Genomic DNA, 21,987 nt, shown 5'->3' with positions numbered 1-21,987 from the left:
TAACAAATATGCTAAGGACCTACCTTTTTCTACCGCAATTTTTGCAAAATAAATAAATATCACTCTCTGCTAGCATTGAATAATAAATTATTTTAATGCAAAAGCATTGATGATTACAATAAATCATTCGTAAATGCAGTAAAAGTTCCTTAGTTTGCCTTTTGCAATTTTATCGTTATTTCTAATACGCGTCTGGGAATGTTTACTTAGTAATTTATAAAAGATAGAGATGAGAAAAAATATAAATGAAACCGCCGTAACGAAATTGCATCTTTATCTTATTTGTTTAACGTTAAACGCTTTTAAAAGAATTTAGTATCGGCGTGGGTAGGTACCTCATATGAGTTGCGTAATGCTAAATTATTGCCGTAAAATAAAAATTCACCTAAAATACGGCTCACGCCGGAAGTTTATTTGGGAAATCACGAGGAAAATTATTCCAATTGAGATGGTATCAGAAATTTATTGGACACCGTCAAGATTTCCAAATTGGCTGAACTAGAATATTTTCTGACATTTTCATCACTTCAATATTCACTATTAGTGTTAACTTAAATTGTATTATTTAATCTGCCGCGAAGAGGTAAATTAACAAAATTGCATAAGAATTATAATGAAGATAACACTTTACACCTAATGCATGTTACATAGGTACCTACTTTTTTCACATGGTATGGCTACCGACTAGAGTGCAACTTACTGTTCAATTATCGGAAATTCTAAATTCTCATCCTTTGCTGAAGTTTGATGGTATGTGATAAGGTGGCCATTATGTTTCTATTTCATACTACAATATTATTTTTTTGCTATTGTCCCAATATTAATGGTGATAACGAAAATTATGACTCGGGATTCTAACCTTCCGAATTTTGAGAACTTTATTTTTTCAATCGTTTTAATCACAAGAAATTCAATTGATTTTAATTTAATAATCTATCGTAATAAGGCCAAGTAATTCACGCTCCAAAAAGCAAATTTACTAAATTATTATGCTTTGATTACCACTGTCCTCGAAGCCTCCTCTTTGTCCTTTTAGTTCTATACTGAACTATCTCCTTAGACGTAAGTATCATGAACCCTACCAAGTTTGTGAAACAATAAATAAAAATTGTGTGCTCAGGGCAGTGTAAAAATATATTTATTCTCCATTTATTATGTTAAAATGAAGGGAAAATTGAAATGTGATTATCATAAATCGTGATGGACGCTCTTGGTTTTAGAGTAAAGCCCGACTTAATAGTTTCCCAGAATGTTTTCGCAATTCAACTGAGGATTCCATTCGAATGGTTGCTGTAAAATTATGATAATTCCTTGGAAATTGAATTGTTTCCTATATTATGAGGAATACGTTCTCGGGATTTGCGTTTAAATTATTCCAGCATGGGAAATGAAAATTAGCAGGTAAAGTTCTGTCTCGTCCATATGAAAAATATTCTCAAATTTAGGAAAACTATAATGTTACCGTTTTAATTTTTTTTAATTAAAATTAAGGGCTACTTTACACCTCAGACGCAAAGGCTACTTCTGGACACATGATTAGTCTTGAACATTTTTAAATAAAGTGTAAAACCTAAAAAGGTTTAGCTACATAGATACCTAAATATTTAAGATAAAATGTAGGAAAATGCAAGATAAATATATTGGAATTAATCCCATTGAATTCTAAGCCCAAGTTGAATTTTGCTGAAAAAATATGAAAAATAAATATATTTTATGATTACTTTTTCATAGTAGGCCCCCTATTTCATAATCCTTCAAGGGAAAATTTTACTGGGGTGGGGGAAGGGGCGCTTATCAGTACTCTTAGAACGCACGCGTTCGTTAAATCCGCCTATGGTTATCACCTATCTTCGCATGCAAAACTGCTTCTGGTTAACGGCGATTAATACGACCGAGGATATTGGCTATGCACGTGTAGGTTGCGTTAACAGATCGTATTTGCATGCCCCCTGGCCAAGTTAACCCATTTGGCAGAACGTTGCAAGTTCCACTCCCAAGGATTGATGGATATTTCAGCGGAACCGCCGTGTCTGATAGGGCGCCTCTCGCGCTAGTTCGGCTGCGCAGAAGGACCAATGCATGATGGATTGCATTTTGCAAAGTCACGCGCCGTGAATTTACCGTGCAGGCTAGTTTCCTCATGGGGCCTCATCCGTCTTGCACAATTTAGTTAGTATCGCAAGTCCGATCCGAGTATCAAGCATAAATGATTAATGGTATGATTCGAGGTTGGTATGAAAACAAATACCTACTTTACTAATGTATTTTTTTTCCTTTTTTGGGGGATCACTGAACTCTGTTTATTTTCAATCTTAAGTTTTCGGAATGATTCATGTCTTTGCCCCTAGGTTTTCAAGTTCTACTTTCTCTTAAGACCTTAATCTCGAGCTATGACCTCCGTTTCGTTTGGTAACTTCCGAAGAACGCCTCCCAGCGTGCATCGTAAAAATAAAGTTTGCGTAGACACTTCTACATAGAGTTTAATATGGTCGACCCGCAAGATTATCAAGGTCCATGTATCGAAGCCCACATCCATGAACTCAGGGTGGATTAATTGGGGGAGTGTCACCAGGTATATATATATAGCGGGGGCTTCATCCCCCCAAATTTTATTTAATTTTTTTTTAGTTTAATTACTTCTTTAATCCTTGTAAACCTCCCGTCGGGCGTAATTGGCAAACTCAACGCAAGTGTTTTTTCTCTTCTCCGTGCCAATATATGGCATAGACCCTTTATACTCATAGTAGCTGTTTGTTTTGGCACGCGGTATGTAGCCTTTCGCTTTTCGCATTTATGCCGACAGATCAGTGGCGGATTATTTAGCATAATTGATCAAAATAATGGTAAAATAAAGCGAAATAAAAGCATTATTGGATATATAAAAAAGAAAAACCCCTAATCATATAGAATTCACAGGCTAAAATACATTACATATAATAGTACTTAAGAGCCTAAAGTAGAGATTAAATAGAACCTTGCTGGATCGGTCCGGGGCAGGAGGACGCTGTTTATAGGGGTTCAAACATGGAGAAATAAGAAATCATTAGTTGTCATGAATCATCATGAATAATCATCATTATTTGAAATCATGTGTTAGACTACACTAATAATGGCGCTTTAAAGTTTAAAGGTGTACCACTGAGCCGTGCTAAGAGTTAATTATGTTATTTTACATCTGTGGCTCTTAGGCACATTGCGCCTGAACTCAGCAATTCTAATATTGCGCCTGACGAAAGTTAAAGGAGTTAATGGAGTGTATGTGTAAATGTATGGCTAGGCGTCCCAAACGTGAGAGAAGTTTAATTGTATTTATCTTTGAACATATTATAGCACGCTTTACCCTAAAAACGCCCCACTTCAATGCTCAATGCTCCCTGAACCCAAGTCATGACCCCCCCACCCCGAATCCGATGCTGAAGCCACCCGTGCATATACCTGTATACGTTGTCATGACTCGGAAGCTGTGGGATCAGGAGTTAACAGGAGAGAATAGGGAGAACATGTGTGTAAAAAGAGGGAAGGGCACACTGCCTTCGCGTGGAGTTGAGGAAACGCTTGTTGAGCCGGCCAGAGGTCGAGAATCGGCGACACCGAAACATGTTATACGGCTGTTTTGGCGTGCTATTCCTTTTTTAGCTCGTGTTTTCAGCCTTGTTACCAGAAGGGAATCCAGTAAGGCTCTTTAAAAGCGATGTCTGTGACCACTAATCGAGGTGGAAACGGGTTTCAGATTGTGTTGCCGTGGAATCGTGAAAATGGACTTTTGCGGTTGAAAGTGATAAATCACCATTTATGAATACTCCCTCGTGGCCATTATAAGGGCTTCGTAATATTTTTGTTGTGGAATTTTATAATTTTTCTGTAGCCCATATTAATATCACACTCAATTCATGGGCTCAAAAAAATAAGCAGATCATTTAATTCTTGAATAAATATTATAAAATTTTTAAATAATAATTAAAATAAAGATATAAAATCTCAATAAAAGTAACAAAAATAAGTGCAAGTGATTATATAATAATAATATTACCATCAAATTTCCCAACAAAGGGGTTACATAAGGAAGTTCGAGGTAGATACAAAAGATTTACGTAAGTTTTCAATTTTTTTATAAAATTTTATGAGTGATTTTGGGTTAAAAATGTTTACATATGAATAACATTTAATGGTGCTCCTATTAGTTTAAAAAAAACTTATCATTAGCGTTTCTATATTCAGGTGAATTTTAAAATTTACCCGTTTTGATGATTGTATTTAATTCAAGTCCTTTATCTAAGATTGCTCGATTATTGCGAATCATACATTCATTCCTAAATTTTTAGCAGCGATATTAGATGTATTCATATATTATTATGGTTATTATGTTGAGGTATGTTAAAAAAAATCTTTTTGACCTATCATATTTTAATGGGACCCTTTTCAACCTTCTCGGACGTATCCTGAGGTTAAAATCTTTTGATAAAGTTTGAATAGGCGAGCTCTGACTTAATTCTCGGCGGGAATATCATTGCTATTTGTCTCGTACTGATTATTTCGAGGCCGTTTGTTCAGTTCGGACTTACTCGCTGTGTCGTCGATTCCCTTTATCCCTGCTGATTCATCGCCTCACTCCCTCTACACCATCCTCCCTTGTCTTCTCGACATTCTCCTTTTCCACTTCTCGTTTCACAACTCTTCCTCATCCATGGCAACCACTCAACATTTTGTTGACATCATTTCCTATTCATTGAAAATGTGTGCTTCCCCCACCACTCACTATCTCCTCCTACCTAAGGTGCCAATCTTTTATTCCCCTCCCCCGTTCCTTGTCCTTCTACCCGACACCTCCTTCCACTTCGATTTATTTTCCGAATATCGTGCTACTATTCTCTATTTACTTTTTCTGTGGTTCTTTTTCAAATGGTAGGTAATGAAATGATATTTTGTAATTTGTAATCAACGTAGAACCGTGAAATAAAATGCGATTATTAAACATGGAGAACACAGCTATCGCTACACGAACATAATCATTTTAATCCTTCCAATGCATCATGTTTCATGATATATGAATTATTTATGTATACTATGTATTTTTTAACATTTTTAATCTTTCAAAATAAGTATATTGTTCATCAAAATAGTGATAAAATATAAAAATCCGATGACGAGATACACTCGTCATTGCACGGTTTGGCGCCGAAAGTTAATGACGAGCTAGACTCGTCATTACAGAGCAAGGAGTAAAGAAAATGGGTCACTCCCTCTCGACTGGCGTTATTTAGTTATTTAAGTTTTAGGTATTCAAACCTGAACTATCTTCTTCAAACTTGTTGTGGATTTGCGGTTCAAATGTGAGCCTTGCGTAAATTTTAGTCACCGCACTTGCCGCTACGGAAGTTGTCTACCTGCCTAGATACCTCTCTGTGCGTTCGATCGCTGTCTCTCTCGTACTCTATCCTCTGATCGACGCGCTTCTCTCATGCCATTCTGCTCCGCGACATTCTCGCTCGCTTTGCTTATTTGTCTTGGCCGGATTTAATTTACTTGGAAAGGAGCTAACATAAGTTTATTCTTAATAATCCGAAACAAAACGTTTAGAGCATATTGGGAAGTACATTTTCAACATTTGACTATATGTCTGAAATTTTACCTCGGTTTTTCTCGGAGGTAAAACTTAAATATTTCAGTGCGAGAAGAATGCTAATTAAGGCTTACTATCTACACCTATAGACTATTCCACCAGCTTCTTCAATAGGAATGTTTTAGGGGATATTTGAACATCAGCCGCTGGCAAATAAAAATTATTTTGCGAAGTTCCGAATAGCATTAGAACTACGGGAATATACTAGAAAACATTTTTAAAATTATTATTTCGACTAATCCGAGCAATCAAGTAATCCGACCTGCTTCCGTCCCAATTAGTTCGGATTAGCATATCCCCGCTGTACTTTGGCTTTCTCTCCCATATCTTTCTAATCTTTCCCCAATTAATACAGTCTCGTCTTTTCTCGCCATGTTCACCCCTCAACCCAAATCTGTTTATGCACGCTCTAAAATAACAGCCCCCACTCCACTTATCCCACTACACCACCATCTCACCCCTTCTCCTTGTCTCGAAATCCTTCCTCCCCGTCCTCACCTTTCTTGAGCCTATTTTTCTCCAACCATCACCAGCTGTCCCATGCGGGAAGAAAAAGAGTGAAAAAAAAACTCAACTCCAGTCGCACCGGCACCCACGCACGGTTAGGCTTTACTCCCCTCTCTACTATCCACGGCGCACTGGGTTCCAAAACCGCAGGCTGTTTCCTTTTCTGACCTGTCTTCATAAATCTCCCCGCTGCGGCTTTCGGGCATCGAATCGATGGAAATCACCAGGAAGTGGTCACCATGGTACCTCGTTTTTCCGCTTTGTTTCTCTTCGTGGAGAGTACCTCAGGCAAAAGTTACCGTTTACCAGCGGAATAAAGGGTCTAAATCTTTCCAGCTTGGAAATCTACTCAGTAAGAATTTTATAAACGAAATATAGTTGCATTAACTAACAACATGATAGTTATTCATTTTTTTCATCAAAATTTAGTTATTTCAATGGGTTTTAAAATACAAATACCAGTAGCTGGAGTAATGTTTTTTGCAGTTTTTTAGTTAGGAAACAGGTATGTCATCCTTAAAAAAGAAGCTGAATACTGATTTTTTCTTAATTTATATTTATCTATGTTTGTATGAGGCTCCTTATTTGTGAGAAAAAATAACTCAGTAGGTGAGTAAATCTGGTTTGTATTTAACTATAGCAGGGAACATAATGGCGTTAATATTTTATTTGCCGGAGGAAATGGACTTACGGCAGTAAAGAAAAAACGTTGTTAGAATAATCTTCGTGACGATGTGGTCGAGCAATTCATTAATTTTTTTCCTCATTTTTCCTCTAATTCATTCCTTATCTTTTTCCTCTCCAGGCTCTCTCTACTCCCGTTGAATTTTTCATCGTTTGAATGAGAGCTGTTCTTAAATTACCGTTGGTGGAGAGATGACGGCAGCGGAAATGCAGGTTGGTGCATAATCCATCGTATTTGTAACGACCTTAGTAGCCAAACATCCCCTCCTTAGCAGAGAAAGCGCCTCTACGATGCTTAGGGTGGGAAATTATTCAAGAACGATTTTCCTTTTAATGAGGAGAGGTCCCTCTCTGACTCTCAATCCTGGAAAACCCGCTGTGAAGTCAGCGCACTCTGATTATTTCTACTTGAAATTTGCTCTCAACTTTCACATGCTTATTTTGTTTCTCTCTATTGAAAGTATCCACAGATCCCCTTCTTCGTTGATGGGTAAACCGCCTCCATGTTTATTCTCGTCTCCAAATTATGTCCTTATTTTATATATGAATTAGCTTCCTAATTTAAAAAGAATGAAAGTGAAGCTGGCGTAAATATTCATAAATAATATTCGTGAATAATTCTGTTACCATATCGTCCTGATTTCGAAATGTAGTCTCAAAAATTAAATCAAAAAGATCTTTATAATGAAGAGATTCGGAAATAGGCATGAAAATGTAATTTAATTGTAATTTGAAGCCATGAATAGGTGTTCAGGCCTTAAAGACACTATCAGTGATACCACCTTTTGTCCTTTGAGATTAGTAATGCGTAGTCTTCAGTAGCCGCTGAGCGAGGGCATTGAAACGTGCTGCGGAAAGAATTGGGTATTTCAGGGCATAAGGAGCTTAATTTGACTTTATATTTCCTTTTTATTTTAAATTATACTAGTAGAGCAAATTTATAGCTAATAAATAGTACTAAAAGCAGGAATACATGTGAAGCAGTTTCTAAGAATTCATGAAAGGGTGAAGGAGCTAATTTCATCGCCATCCTTAATCTTACCTTCCGAGTTTAAAACCCGTTTCAGAGGTCGCAAAATTTTTTCATTTGTAATCACCTAGTCCAATTCTACTAACTACCGACTATTTTATGCCTACTGCACCCTGTAATGAAAAGTACTGAACACCAGCTTCGTATTTTCTGCGCCTCTGTATAAGTATAACTCCACCGTTTCAAAGCTTCTAGCGCCATTTTCAAGTGGTGAAATAAAAAAGGTATGTTAATTTAAAAAAAAGAAAATAAACAAGAGGTCATCGGAAAAGATAGATGTATAAAACATGAAATTTGTGTATTATTCTACTGGAATGGTTTTTTGTTAAAGTTAAGCTGCCATTGATTGACTTTATCCAACAATGAAGGTAAAAGTACTTGTAGATGTTATGAGTTGGTTTTTTACTTCCAAAATTGATTTCATTTTGCACACCTTTATGAGAGTATTACATAGTGTATGACATTATCTTGCCTGTTATAGGTATATTATCTAGTCATAATCTTAAATTCTATCCCAAAATCCTATTTTAACACTTATGGGCTTTAAAAATAAGTTTTAGTTTGTCTGAATTCCATGAGGGATTATCTTTTGCTTACTTTACTGTTTTTGGGATGGGTCACGATTTTCTAACACTTTTCTACATGCAGTCAAGCAAAACTTAACATTTTTTTTATATTAATTGTTTTTAAATGTATTAATAAGTATAGACATGGATTCTATTCTCATTTTTTAAAACGTCAAATACTCCTAAGGATTGTTGACCCTTCGAATACTTTTAGTGGATGAAATTGCTTTGCCAAGCTGAAATTTGATTTGAAAATACGCGCCACGGTGAGTCAATAGAATTACGGACATGAATCTGATGTTAGCGTTCAAGGCCTTAGCTTGCGTTCATATTCCATTCGGCTGAGAAATGGGAAATTAATGGGATTCTCCGAAAATTCCGGCGAAGGGCCCGCGTAATCCTTCAAATATTCCCCCCCGTTTGCATATTACCCTGTTCCATTTTCCCTCCTCGAAATATCTCCTTCAAAGCCTCTCGAATTCTTCCCCTCGTTAGAGGTATGCAGGTAGGACGACAGGCATGGGTTTAGAGTGCGTACGGTGATTGTGCCGGAGCCGTTCGAAAGAACGGGAATATTTGATCGAATTCCTCAACCTCTCCTTTTTCAACAGACAGCATGCCGAATGGGAGGCAATCCTTTTAGTGCTCAGGGACGGCAATGTTCGGGCTCAGCGGGAATAAGACGGAGCATCGTACGGGTCAAATTGGCATTGAGAACTGGATTGGGTTAGGGAACCTATTTACCTAGAGGGATGGGTGGATGCTGTGATTTTGCACTAGGGCATTGATTTTTGAAGTCATTATGTACTGAATGTGCAAGCATATTCCGGAATTTTCGTTTGCAGCGACTAATATGTTCCTTAACTCTATTGATAATGTACGATTTTTGCCGTTTGAGACATACTAATTTTTTATTTCTTAAAAAGCTGTTTTTCTAGTAGTGACTATCTTAGATAATCTCAGTTAGATTGATTTCCTATTTTGTTGCCTCAGCCGCTTACACATTTTTTTAAATCACCCGCTACGCTTGTACCATTACATCATGTTGGTTAATGGAATTGCTACATCATTAATTTATTTTCATTGACTAGTTGAAAGTACTCAATATGGTATATATATTTTTAAGTATGAGCAATTAATCATTAGTTATTATAATTCTTTTAGCTTCAGACCTCGCTTTTTGAATTCATCATCTATGCTATCGAAGGCATATGGTCTGAATCAGCATTCAGTGGTGATATTTTCATTATCAAAGGATATCAAATTGCCCCTTTCAAAAGACATTTTAATTAGAAACTCTGAGGTTTACTTCAATTGAATATTATCCTTTAACTGCTTTGGACTATTGAATATCCTAAAAGACATTATGAAAGATGGAACATGATTTAGAGTGCTTTATGTAATATTTTCGGTTTGATTTATTTTTTGGTGGTAAATGAAACCCTTTTGAATGAGATGGATCCTCCCCTTAAAAGGGAAGTATGATGGGTGATATTTTGAGTGAGTGGTTTGGTTGAAGGGCAGAGGTCAGGGAAGTGGCCCTCTCATCAAATGACCTCTGGGGAGTTCCTATTAGCCTCTTGCCTCATCCCATCCTTCTGCCTATCGTCCCTTGACCCTGGCCCCAGTACCTTCCCTCCTCTGGGTTCTCTTTTCATCGAATAAAATCTGAAGATATTTTCGGTGTCTCCTGAAATGTATTTTTGGTAGTTACTTGGCCAGAAATTTATTTTGGGGTGAAGCTATTCTACTGGTTTCTTACACTGATAATTTTTTGTCAATTCCCACATCGGAAAGCCATGCATTGAATTGAATCAGTGTATATAAGTGTTGAAAGTTAAAGTCATCGTTAGCTGGTACTGGTAGACATTATGAAATGTAACTATTCCGAAAATGGAGTGTCAGTGGATAGGTGCCCCTAGGCTACAGTGGTCCCAACAGCAGATGCATCGCGGATTGGTGTTACTGGAGGAATATTTCGGGGGCCTAAAGCACCCCCTCCGTCGGCTGCGAGCCTAATTTGTCGTGATGAGTAATCGGAAAGCATGCAATGAAATAATATTGAATGCAGTGTACAAATCATTGAAATTTTGTTTTTTTCTTCTGTAACTATTGTAATATATTTTTTGGTGAAGACATCAGTTTTTATTACACAGTTATTTGTAGTTGATGATTGACACCATTTATTTAGGTTATTATATCGTTTGTTAGGATTTCAATTTGACAAATCAATTTATCTAACAAGCAGGATATCAATTTATTTGTAAAGTAATTTTACGTTTTATAATGTTTCTTATTTTTATATTTTCAATATTATGAATTTGTATTCTTGTTTATTGAATTTCAAACCAGTTTTATCGTAAAATTACCGAAGCAATAAATTTTGATTTGAATGGTATGCTCAGGTAATTTTTTCAACAGTTTTTCTTTGTTTTTTATCTTTTGTGAACGTATGGTTATTTTTACTTTCCGAATTTTGTACCATTTTAAGCCTTGATGAAGGTTTAAAAATAAACCGAAAGGTCGTCAAGTCAATTTTTTTAATTGTTGACCTAAACCTCAAAGCATAATTAAATATTCTGTTCTTTTATGGACGCAGTTATTAAAATTAGTTCTTTTTATTCAGTAGTTATAAAATGAAGAGATAATTTGCCTCCTTGTGAATCTAATCCAACGACTCAACAATTATCCGAATAAATTTAGAAGTATGATGAAAAATTATATTACCCCGAGATCAAGGAAAATGAACCATTTTTTTTAGTGGCAACACGAACATGACGTATGGCCATGATGATGCGTTTCGATTAAGTAGTAAAAGTAGACCAAGCCTCTACCTTGGTGCGTCCGTAATGCGATCCCTGTCGCTTTGAGAAATACGACACGGAGGTACGATGGGTCACGGGCAAGCGCCTAAATGGCCGCTACTCACGGCACCGCACGGGAGTAGTCGAGTCACCGTTTCCTCGAAAAAGAGCTCTCAATCGAGCTCACGAGACTGTGCGACCGTAAATTTATTCACTCCGAAAGCCTCCCACACCTTAAATTGCTTAAAGGCAAAAGGTCATGGGCTATTACGCGTCACTTCGTCCGGCGTGAGTTGGGAAGGTATATATACTCCCGCGATTTTTATCAACGGAGACTTTGAGTGATGGCAAGTGGCTGAGAAGGGGACCAAGTAAAAATAAAATGGGGCGAAAATATCAAAGAAGAAACTTCGTGCGAGTTCCAAGAAAAATTACGTAGATTAAATTTTCTGGGGAAAAATAAAAGAATTATTAATTGGGGAATTGAATGAGAAAAGATTAATTTTTCCATGATCAACTTCTTTTAAAGTCTACCGGACCTCTCCATCAATTTTTCGGTAAAATCTTTTACGTTAATTTTATACTCTCTGATTTATGTTAACTTGTAGTGGCATGTTTAATGATAAACCTGGTGACAAAAAAATTACAATAGTGCACATACACATAAAGCAATATTGGAATATACAATTATCAAAAAACATGACGAAATCAAAGAAATCGTAAAGCACGCATTATATGTGACCTATATGCATGCACTTTCTAGTTCCCTATGCCGGCCTAATTTTGTATATTAGGGCCATTTTGTCGCCATACCTATTATGAATGAACCCAATTATGAATGAATCTATATCACTTATCTCATCACCATAACTCGTATCTAATGAGATCGGGTCTATTCTCTTGAAACGCGTATTTAATAGAGACCATCTGTTACCTTCATACCTATAGGTTTATAACATGCTCATGAGATTTTCTTTGGTTGAACTCTGTGGAGAAAAACAAATTATTCACGGCAATGCAGAAATAACTGAATTATATGAAAAAAACGCAGCGTCCTGCACATCACTGCAAACCCCTTTTTAGATAGGAGATCCTACTTCCTCAAACACGCCTTCCTTATTCGTGGGTGCTAGATAAATATTGTTTATCCTCCTTTGTGTCAGCATTTCTAATGCTCCAGATAACTGCACTTTCTTTTTTTCCTGCTTAAGATTTTTCTACATCCATCCTGGAATAAATAAAAATAATTTTTTTTGCAATTTTTAACTATTCGTTTATTTAACATTTAATAAATCACTATAAAAACCAACTAATCCATTACAGTTATACGCCAAATCGTTATTGCCATTTCATGCTTGTATCTTCGTCATAAATGTGTTTCTAATACTCGTTAAGTGTTCTCGTTATATTGTTCAACTAAATCGATTTCTGTAATTGATGAAGCAATGGATCAAGTCCGAAAAATGAAGGACGCTTTCACGTTCCCATAACATATTTTTTCTTTCCTTGGCTCAAATCAATCATTCAATTCCCATAGCCTTTAATGATGCCTGGTTTTAAAACACTAATAAAAAAGTATTGTTACAAAGGCTGTAAAAGATTTCTCAGGAAAAAATAAGGTTTCATCTACGAATGTGAGAAATGAAAATATCGTAAGTAATCAAATGATGCCTTACTTTATTTTTCTCTCCTTTGCAAAAGAATTACTGAGAAGAACGTAACAACCGTACTAAATAACAATTTTCAGTGAAAATCATCATTAAATAGTGCCACAAATAAGACATCTGAACTGAAAAATCAATAGTGAATCGATAATGTTCTTATTAAAAATATCGTGGCACATATATGAGGTTCACTCACGATTTCCTGTTCCTCCGAGCTGATTTTCTCACGGAGTACGTAAATATTGTTTGAATTCATTCTAGAACAAATGAAACTTTAAGGCGAAGTGATTAGCCACCGGCTGATCTGACGATAGCCCTTTTCGCATAAAAGATGGCAAGTGGAAAAAAACATAGTTTTCTGGACATTACTCCGATAAATATTCCAGCGATATACAGTTCATGACATGTTTCAAGTAGAAGTAACGAGGAAGTGTCAAACTAATCTTACGATTGTTGAATCATGATGGTAATTATTATCATTCTAATTGATGACGGAAATGAATATAAAGTGAGAAATGTCTTATGATATGAGACACGTAATGGAGAAAAGAGATGAAGAAAAATCCCTCAAAGAAGGCCAAGAGTGAAGTTGATGCGGCAGATTAAGAGTAACAAGAAGAAGAACCTTCTTCCTGTATTTCTTGCTCTCCTGGAGAAAGAGAGGAAGAAATTTCCTCAAGCAACGCAACGTCTTGGAGCAGGGAATATGATAGTGCTACAGTACACCAATCAGAATTTTCAAATACTATCAGTATTGAGTATAAGTTATTAAGTTATAATCGACAGAATAATAAACTTGGAACCCTTATAGTTTGTGTAATAACTACGCAAATACTGCAACCATCTACGGAAGGCTGGGAACAAATTGATGATAAAATTTTGAACTTTTAGGAGCGACTCTACTGGGTGGAGAAAAATTTTACCACGGAATTTTAATCCTATTAGCTTATGCCAGTTGGAACCAAAATAACTAATAATGTTAAGGTGGAAAAGGCAAAATGTTTACACTACAGAAACATTGAGATAAGTGCTTCAATTGCTTACATTTCATTCGAAAGTTTCGTCTCACTACCCCATTCAACGAGCATAAGAAGTTGTCACTGATTTTGTGACTGTTTAACGGCCGAATACCAACTAAGGGGCTACTACTGAGGTTAAAAAAATCACCCACACAATCAAATGAACCATGATCGAACTCATTGATTGGATAAATACGGTATTATATGAATATGGTATAATTTATGCATGCAAAACTCTGATTTTGAAGTAAATTGTGACTTTTTCAAGTCATGGCCATTCCAAGTGGATGATAGAAGAAAACGCATACTTTTGTAATTTCCGAAACTTCGATCAAACAAGCATCGACCCTGGTTTCAATGGACAATCGTCATCCTCGAGGTCTCAGCAGCAAAGTACCAAAATATACACATGATACAGTTGGGGGGGGGAGTTTAAAATTCTCGGGGTTTGAGCGGTGGGAATGGTAGGATATGTACTGTATATGACACCCGAACACGTTCAGCAAATACCAATTAGTTCACACAAAAACCAGAGCATGGTAAATGGATAACGGGGTCACAGAAGAGGATATTATAGGCTGACAGGGAAAGAAATAGTAGGTCAACAATGAATGATTCATTTGAGGAAGGTAAATACATAGCAACGGTTAGAAAAAATCAGAAAAATGGTCTTTTAACGAGAAAATTAGGTAAATAATCTTCATTTCTAGTTAGAAGGTCATGTGAGTTTGACTAAAGTATTCAAAATTTAAAAAAAAATGTAAGGCCCCTGAACCACGTCTCCGCATCGGAGAACAACAAGTCCGCTGAGTTGGGGGGTGAAGTATTTTCTTCTGTACGGTCTAAAGGGAGTATGTGGCTCATCGAGGAAAGAACTTGACCATCGCAAAGATTTTTATGATGGGGCGATTCACGTAAATATTTTCTGCAGATGAAATGAGAGCTTCAGGCGACTTCGTAACTCAGGTTCGTGAGGAATACACGCTTGATAGGAGGCCATGACTCTTGCGCACCCCATCATAAAAGTCATTTTGTTATCAAATTCCATTCCTCGAATAACTGCACACTCATTTTCAACTGCACAAAATAATAGGCTCTCCCTCCCAACTCAGGGGGTCTTTCGTTCTACGATACGAAGGTGTGGTTTCAGATGGATTGCAAATTCGGCGTCTATTCTGGACAACAATTTCGGCTCCTACTTTGGTAGTGTGCAATTTTCATTTTTGTGGTTTATTTTAAGTAATAGGAACAATATAAACATTTCCTTACATGAAAAGTTTGGAAATATTTTTTTTCATATAGCATACGTAACTTTGATTTTCATGTACCTCAGAAATTGAAATCTACCTTCGGCTATTTAAAAAATCAAAGGATTGGTAAAATTAATTTTAAAAAGCCATTTGTAATGCGGAGATGTTGTTCTCTCTATAAAAAATACGATGAAATGTACTTACCAATATAATATTTTTCCCGTTACGCGATGAAAAAGTTCTCATTGTTTTTTCTCACGTTCTTCTTCACTCTTTCGATCGTAGAAGCTAAAAGTTTACATTAAAACAATTTTTAACGACTTATTGTTATAGTAGAATAAACAATGAGTAGAACGATATATGACACGACCCTACAGAGCTTCGGCAGAATTTCATACAAACGCTTAAAGTTCAGTGTCCTACCTTTTTTGCGGCGATAGTAGGTGATTTTTGTGTCCGGGATGTACTAATGCTGTATCCCGGGATGTAGTAATGCTACAATGTACACGTGAAGTTGAAGAATTCTTAATTTACTCAGTGTAATTAATAAAGCCATTATATTTTTTTCTCCCACCCAACTTTATAAAATATAATAATTACGAGTAGGTTTAAAAAGTGATAATGATAGTTACTTGGTTGTTTCCTTGGATCTGGAGCCATTTGACTCCTTCCAGGAGAATGAAGCCAAACCCTAAATTCCTAGTATCATTATTCACCTTCTGTAACGCTCATGGTAACACAAAAAACTGCGCAATGTAACGCATTAACCACAAGATGCTTCCACACGCACACCACCCAACATACAGGTACTTAACAACATATCATGCACTGAACCAGTCATATCCAAATTCAGATACTTTCGTACCTACTTTGTACAAAAATGCACTTCACAGTGCCTAACGAAAGATTTGCGTGTTTTAGATGCACACATAACTTTCTTCCTTATAATTGGAAATTTGAAAAAATTACTTCACAAGACGGAAAAGGCACACCACTCAGAGATGAATTCCAAAGCTATCGTCACACGGTTACCCAGCTACTGAACTATTTTCTGAGTAGCTTCGCACCGATTCCAAATTTTTTCCACCCTCAACTCTGAACTACGTCATGCTGAAAGCCTGAAGACACGACCTCTTTCTACGAACAGTACAAGAAGGAAGTTCACAACCTTTTTAGTCCCTAAGCAAGAAAGCAAATACTGCCGGTTGAGTAGGAGTGATGTGTCGTGTTAACCGCACGAGTAAATGCTAGCGATTATTCATGATGGATTTGAACGGAATCCGGTGTAATTCTTCCATTCAAGAGCATTTCCAATAATAATTTGAAGCGAGGTATAAAAGACCACCAGCCATCAACGTGGAATACAATAGAGTAAACTCAAAATTGAAGGTATAAGGTGAGACGGGGAGTCATAAATCCATAAAATGGAATAACGAGTGCCATATTTCGCCATAAGCTGAAGCATAATCACCGATGAGACGTAAAGTAAGTCAGGCAGTGCACCAGCTGTTATTTCCACTTAAAGTGAAGGAAAGACGGGGATTTTACCGCACGCGCAAATGCTAGCAATTACTCATGAAGCTTTACACGTTGCATAGTGCCCATCCATAACTAACTTCTTCTTGACCTAGAGTGGGCACACAAAAACACTTGGTTAGATAGTAAAAAACGAAACATAAAATGAAAATATGGAGCTTAAGGGGTAGAGTTTGCTCTAATTTTTGATTGGACGTAGCTTATCTGTCTCAAGAGAGGAGAGGAGCCGCTGGAGAAAATTTACCATAAAAAAGTATTTAAAGCTGTTGCATCGAATTTTCAATGATTTGAAACCTTCAAGAAATACAAAACGAGTGAATGAGTTGAAAAAAATTATGAAAGAAGTTTTCAGCCACCGAGACTAAATTCGGTTACCATTTTGGTCTCAGCATCACTTTTACTCCTCTGGGCCACCGCAACTTCTTATTTGGGCATATTAATATGACGTAAAATACAAACCAACAGTGAAAATCGGAGCAACTTTGCAGTTATTGCTCACGAAACAATCATTATATCCAGCATAAATCGAAACAGAATAATAAATTTGCAAGGGATTTCTCCCTCTAGCTGCATGCATTCAAACGCAAAAGGAAATATTCTCCGTGCTTAGCCAATGATAACAAAAGTAGTAAGGGAACTTAATTTCCTCGAGAAGCAGAAGTGGCGCCACAAAATTTGTACTAAAATATTTTAAAGTGACTGTATATCTCTTCGAAGGTTGAGCACAAATCTTACACAGGAGTTAATTGGAGGTCAAGTTTTGAATCGACCTCAATGTTCAAATTCGAGTTCAAAGGATGGGGGCAATGGGGGTGTCAATTTATTTTTAAATAATTTTTTGGCAAGATCCCATGTGTGGCTGATTTTTAAGCCACCGTCCCTATTGAAACTGTCATCGCATTTCCTAATTTACAACACCCCTCGGATTAGCGGGGTTTTGAAGTTTTCAACTTGGCGATTACTTTTTCATTTTGAAAGTCATTCGCACGTTCCACCACCGCCGACTTCAATGATTGCCCGAATCTAATGGCACGCTTGTGTTCTTATACTCTGGTTTTCACTGATCATCCAGTTTCGCTGATATTTTTCTCAGAGCAATCTTGGCAAGGTATCTCGCACATTCCCCCGTATGGAAACTGTTGTGTCCTTCACACTCCTGAGGTAATTTAAAAGTTTTAAGTGCGCATGAAAAATGCCATGTTTGCGGAGAATATTTCTTATACTATATGCTAATGCACGGATATTTGGAAGAAAGGCTTTCTTGGTTGAAGGGATGTCTTCGTCTTGAGATCAAATTCCTTCTTCGTGATTTCATAAAATATTCTGAAAATGGCTCGCTCGTTATTCTGTTTAAAATGCCTTCGTTAATTATAGCATTCAATGACATTCATTGTATTTTAAATGGCTTCCACTCTTTGTTTTTCGGCCGGAAATTAGACTCGTCACTAACTCTACAGGAACGCTGGGCAATGGTACTCATGGCATTGTATTTACTTGTGCAGAACGATGGAGCGAGTTTGCAATGAGGTATCGGTGGGTAAAAGAAGGTTTTCTGTGCACCGCATGGCCCAGTGTTCCATCTTTTCCGCGGTGTTTCGCTGGTGGACTTCATGGCACGAGGAATGACGATCAACGCTGGCCAGGCTCAGACGAGCCATTCAGAGCAAAATACGCTGAATCTTGCGTGAACTCCTGGTTGTCAGGGCAGGCGGCAAGCCTCTTTAAAGAGTGGTTTCAAAACTTAGTTTTAAGGTTTAAGTGCCTTAACAAACAAGGTAACTATGTGGAAATATAAAAAAGCGTGAAAGTTCTAAAAGTAAAAGAATTAAAAATAATAATTTTGGTTTATTTTATATAAAAACGGCCCTTTAAAAAACAACCCTCGTATTTCTGAAAACGATATTGTCCAGTATACTGATCAAGTAAAGATAAAATTCTTCTTGCAGCGTTTGGTCGTTCGTCCGTATGGGTTATAATAGTATCATCGATATACCTGAACAAAGTATTAGGGTTTTTGGTCGCATTTTGAAGCGCTGTTGTGTCAAAGTTTGTGATAAAGATTTTCGCCATCGCTGGGGCAAAAGGCGTTCCCATAGCTGCGCCGGATATCTGCTCAAAAAGTTATTCCTCCATCGAAAAAAGGTGCTAGTCTGGCAAACTTTCGTCAGCTTGGCTATATTTTCACTGAACTCTTCTATTTATTGCCTCGTCAAAGGGACTGCTGGTAAAAAGCGAATTCGCGTCAAAGGTGGGAATATAACTAGGGCTGAATAGGCTTAGGGAGAGAATGTTTATACCACAATATTTTACATTAAAACGCTGGATTTACCTGTATTCTTTTTCCTTTTAGGGATATTTTATGTTGTTCATTTATCACTTTCTGAAACATTAATCTCCCCTTATTTTATTGAGGAGAAAATTAATCCATACTTCTCAGTGTTGATAAAAGAATCATTTTTTACGTAGTTTACAAACCCTCATCTTGAAGGTAAGCTGTTTTTCATTTCAAAGACTTAACGAGGAAGTTTATACGAATTTTAAGATAAATTATGTGATGGTGAATTCAAAGTTTTGCGTGTAAAACTTCAAATAACAGAATTATGAGCATATTTATTTGCAAGTTAACGAAGACTGCTTCATTTAAAGCCATTGCTTGGCGGTCAATAACGCTCCACTACTATTTGAAGTAAGATTTGGAGGCGCTTTCATATATCAATGAACAATGCTATTATGATGTACGTAAATTATGATGGAATAGTCCATGTATTGTGTTCAATGGTTATAATTTTTGTCTCTGACTTTTTTGTTCGGATAATATTAGTGATTCTCTTACTTTGAAATTATGGAGCAGCATTAGGAATTGCATGAAAAGTGTATGCTCGCTAGTTTTGTAGCGGATAATAACTGCCTGATATCAATATTCAACTAATATTTAAAAAAAAACTAAAAACCTTAAAAGCAAAATAAGATCTGAATAATTTGCCAAGTTAAAGGGAAATGCATCGATAGTTGTGAAAAGTCTTATTGTGCACACATCTGTTTTGACTTACCAATCATTGAACAGTGGATACGAAACCATTACGGCAGGCTTGCCGGGTTACTTACCTGGGCCGAAGTCTGAAGCTTTAAGCTTATCACCTCTGCACCCAGAAGGGGAAGGACGGGAAGGAACAAGGAAGGAGGCGCCGCGGCGATAGGAGCCCGACGACGCCTCCTGGGATAGGATAGGGAAGGAAGGGAAGGGAGAGGAATCCCGCACCGTCGCAGAGACGGACGGGTCCAACTTTTATTAGCGACACAATAATTTAATGTTTCTACAAAAAAGAAAGATTTTCCTACGAGGAAGGAAAATCCTACGATTTTTCGTAGATTACCAATCATTAAACAGTATAAATGTAAAGGTTAGTTGTGAAATCTATTTGTATATACTCAGCATAATATTTTTCACGTAAGAGTCCTATTTAGGGTTCTCGCCTTTCATAAACCATAAGGATGGAGGGACCTCAGAAAACGGCGAGCTCTGATGAGCGATTTTTATACAAATTTTCTTTATTGTTTGGCTAACCATCTATGAAATCATCAAACAAATTATTCATGCAGCCGGAACAATTAGCATGTAATCATGGTGGTATTTCGGTAACGCTGATAGATACTTAGAAATGTCGATTGTGTGAATCATAGAGGCATTGCTGTGGCGTGATATACATTCAAAAATTCGAACATTTTAATTAGCAGCAGGCCTTGTACCACTACCGTGACACGCCTTGTCAATCGCTCTACACGCGCATAACTTAAATTAGCTGAAAATCTCGTTGTAAATCGTCTCTTCTGGTGAAAATGTAAACCATGTGGTAGCAGGAGTCTGGGTATAATTTGGGACCTGTTACCTCAATGTTAAACGTATGAAGGAGCCCACATATTAATGTTACATGTTTGAATTAACGGGGCACACCTTCTACCGCCTTGGCAGTGATGGATACATTTTGACGTCTCAGGCAAAAGACATCTATCGCCAGCGTATGAATTCCTTTTCTTTATGTGATTACTTAAACAATTGGTTCTCTAGCTAAAAATAAGTTGAAGCTCGTTGATTTTGGATTGCTATCCTCAATTGATAAAGAATTCAGCGCGACCTTTTTTTTTAATGTCAACCCTCCCTTTTGTTCAACTTTAGACTGGGAATGTAAGCCTTTTACGCTTGGTTAGATATATCAATTTGAAGGGGACGAGAAGACATACGTTATTCGTTGAATTTCTGGGAATGCGTGCGGCATGAAGTGAAAAGAGAAGAATGATTGGCGTTCTCTGTGGCGTGGACGAGACAGAGAGTGGGGGCGTAGAGCCCACTCAACAGGGTGAACCGATCACAAAGAAAATGCCGCGCTTACGCACTCGCGGGTTCCAAGAATTTTCAGATTCCGAATGTTGAATGAAAAGGAAAGATGAGGGGACCGAAACAGAAGAGATCGGGAGCAAGTGCATGGGAAAACGGAATGAAATTCCTAGTGAGAAAGAAAATTCACTCGAGACATTCGTAGTGCATTGCTTTCTAGGTGGCAGAAAATATCTAGTGCACCCAATTAAATAGTGGGAATAATCGAGCATTATTACTTATAGACTCGTTGGCTGAAGGGTGGGGGAGACCTCATGGAATGTAGACACTATGAATACAAAAAGAATAACCTATTGTCCAATTCCAGGGCTTAACAAAAACTGCTGTTTGGAATGCCATTATTGAGCCACCCAAAACTTCCCACGATTATTTGAAAGGGAAATACGTAGCCCTTAAACAATATCAATGGGCAAAACCTATTATGATACACGTAAACTATGGTTAAATCCATTTATTTTCTCACAGTCCTCAATGGCCGGTAAATGGCTCTAACTTTTTTATCCGGGTAATGTGGTGATATATGTGGTAATGTAGCTTTCAATCGGTTAGTTATGAAATTTTGATGATATGAGCTTTACCTTTGATTGATTGATGAGCCTTACCTTTTGGACCTATCGAAACTTGTCTCGCCAGCAACACGTTGCCACTTCTCCAGATCCTGCCGACTTCTGCTCCAACTCTTCTTATGTCTTTTACGATTTGATCCCTCCAGCGAACCCGTGGCGGTACTGCAGTTCGCTCCATTCTTGGCAATATTTTTAATATAGCTTTTATCATTGAGGTGTGTTCTCTCCACGATACATGATCTGCCCCCTGAATCTTCTACTTTTGAATTGTGCTACTATGTCTGTGTCTTTACACAACTGTCGTAGTTTTCTGTTTGTTCGGATCCTCCACGTTCTATCATCGTTTAT

The sequence above is a fragment of the Ischnura elegans genome, chromosome 4 (genome assembly GCF_921293095.1).
Source record: "Ischnura elegans chromosome 4, ioIscEleg1.1, whole genome shotgun sequence".
Classification (NCBI taxonomy): Eukaryota; Metazoa; Arthropoda; class Insecta; order Odonata; family Coenagrionidae; genus Ischnura; species Ischnura elegans.
The sequence above is the reverse complement of the archived record's forward strand: the minus strand, read 5'-3'. Positions refer to the sequence as shown.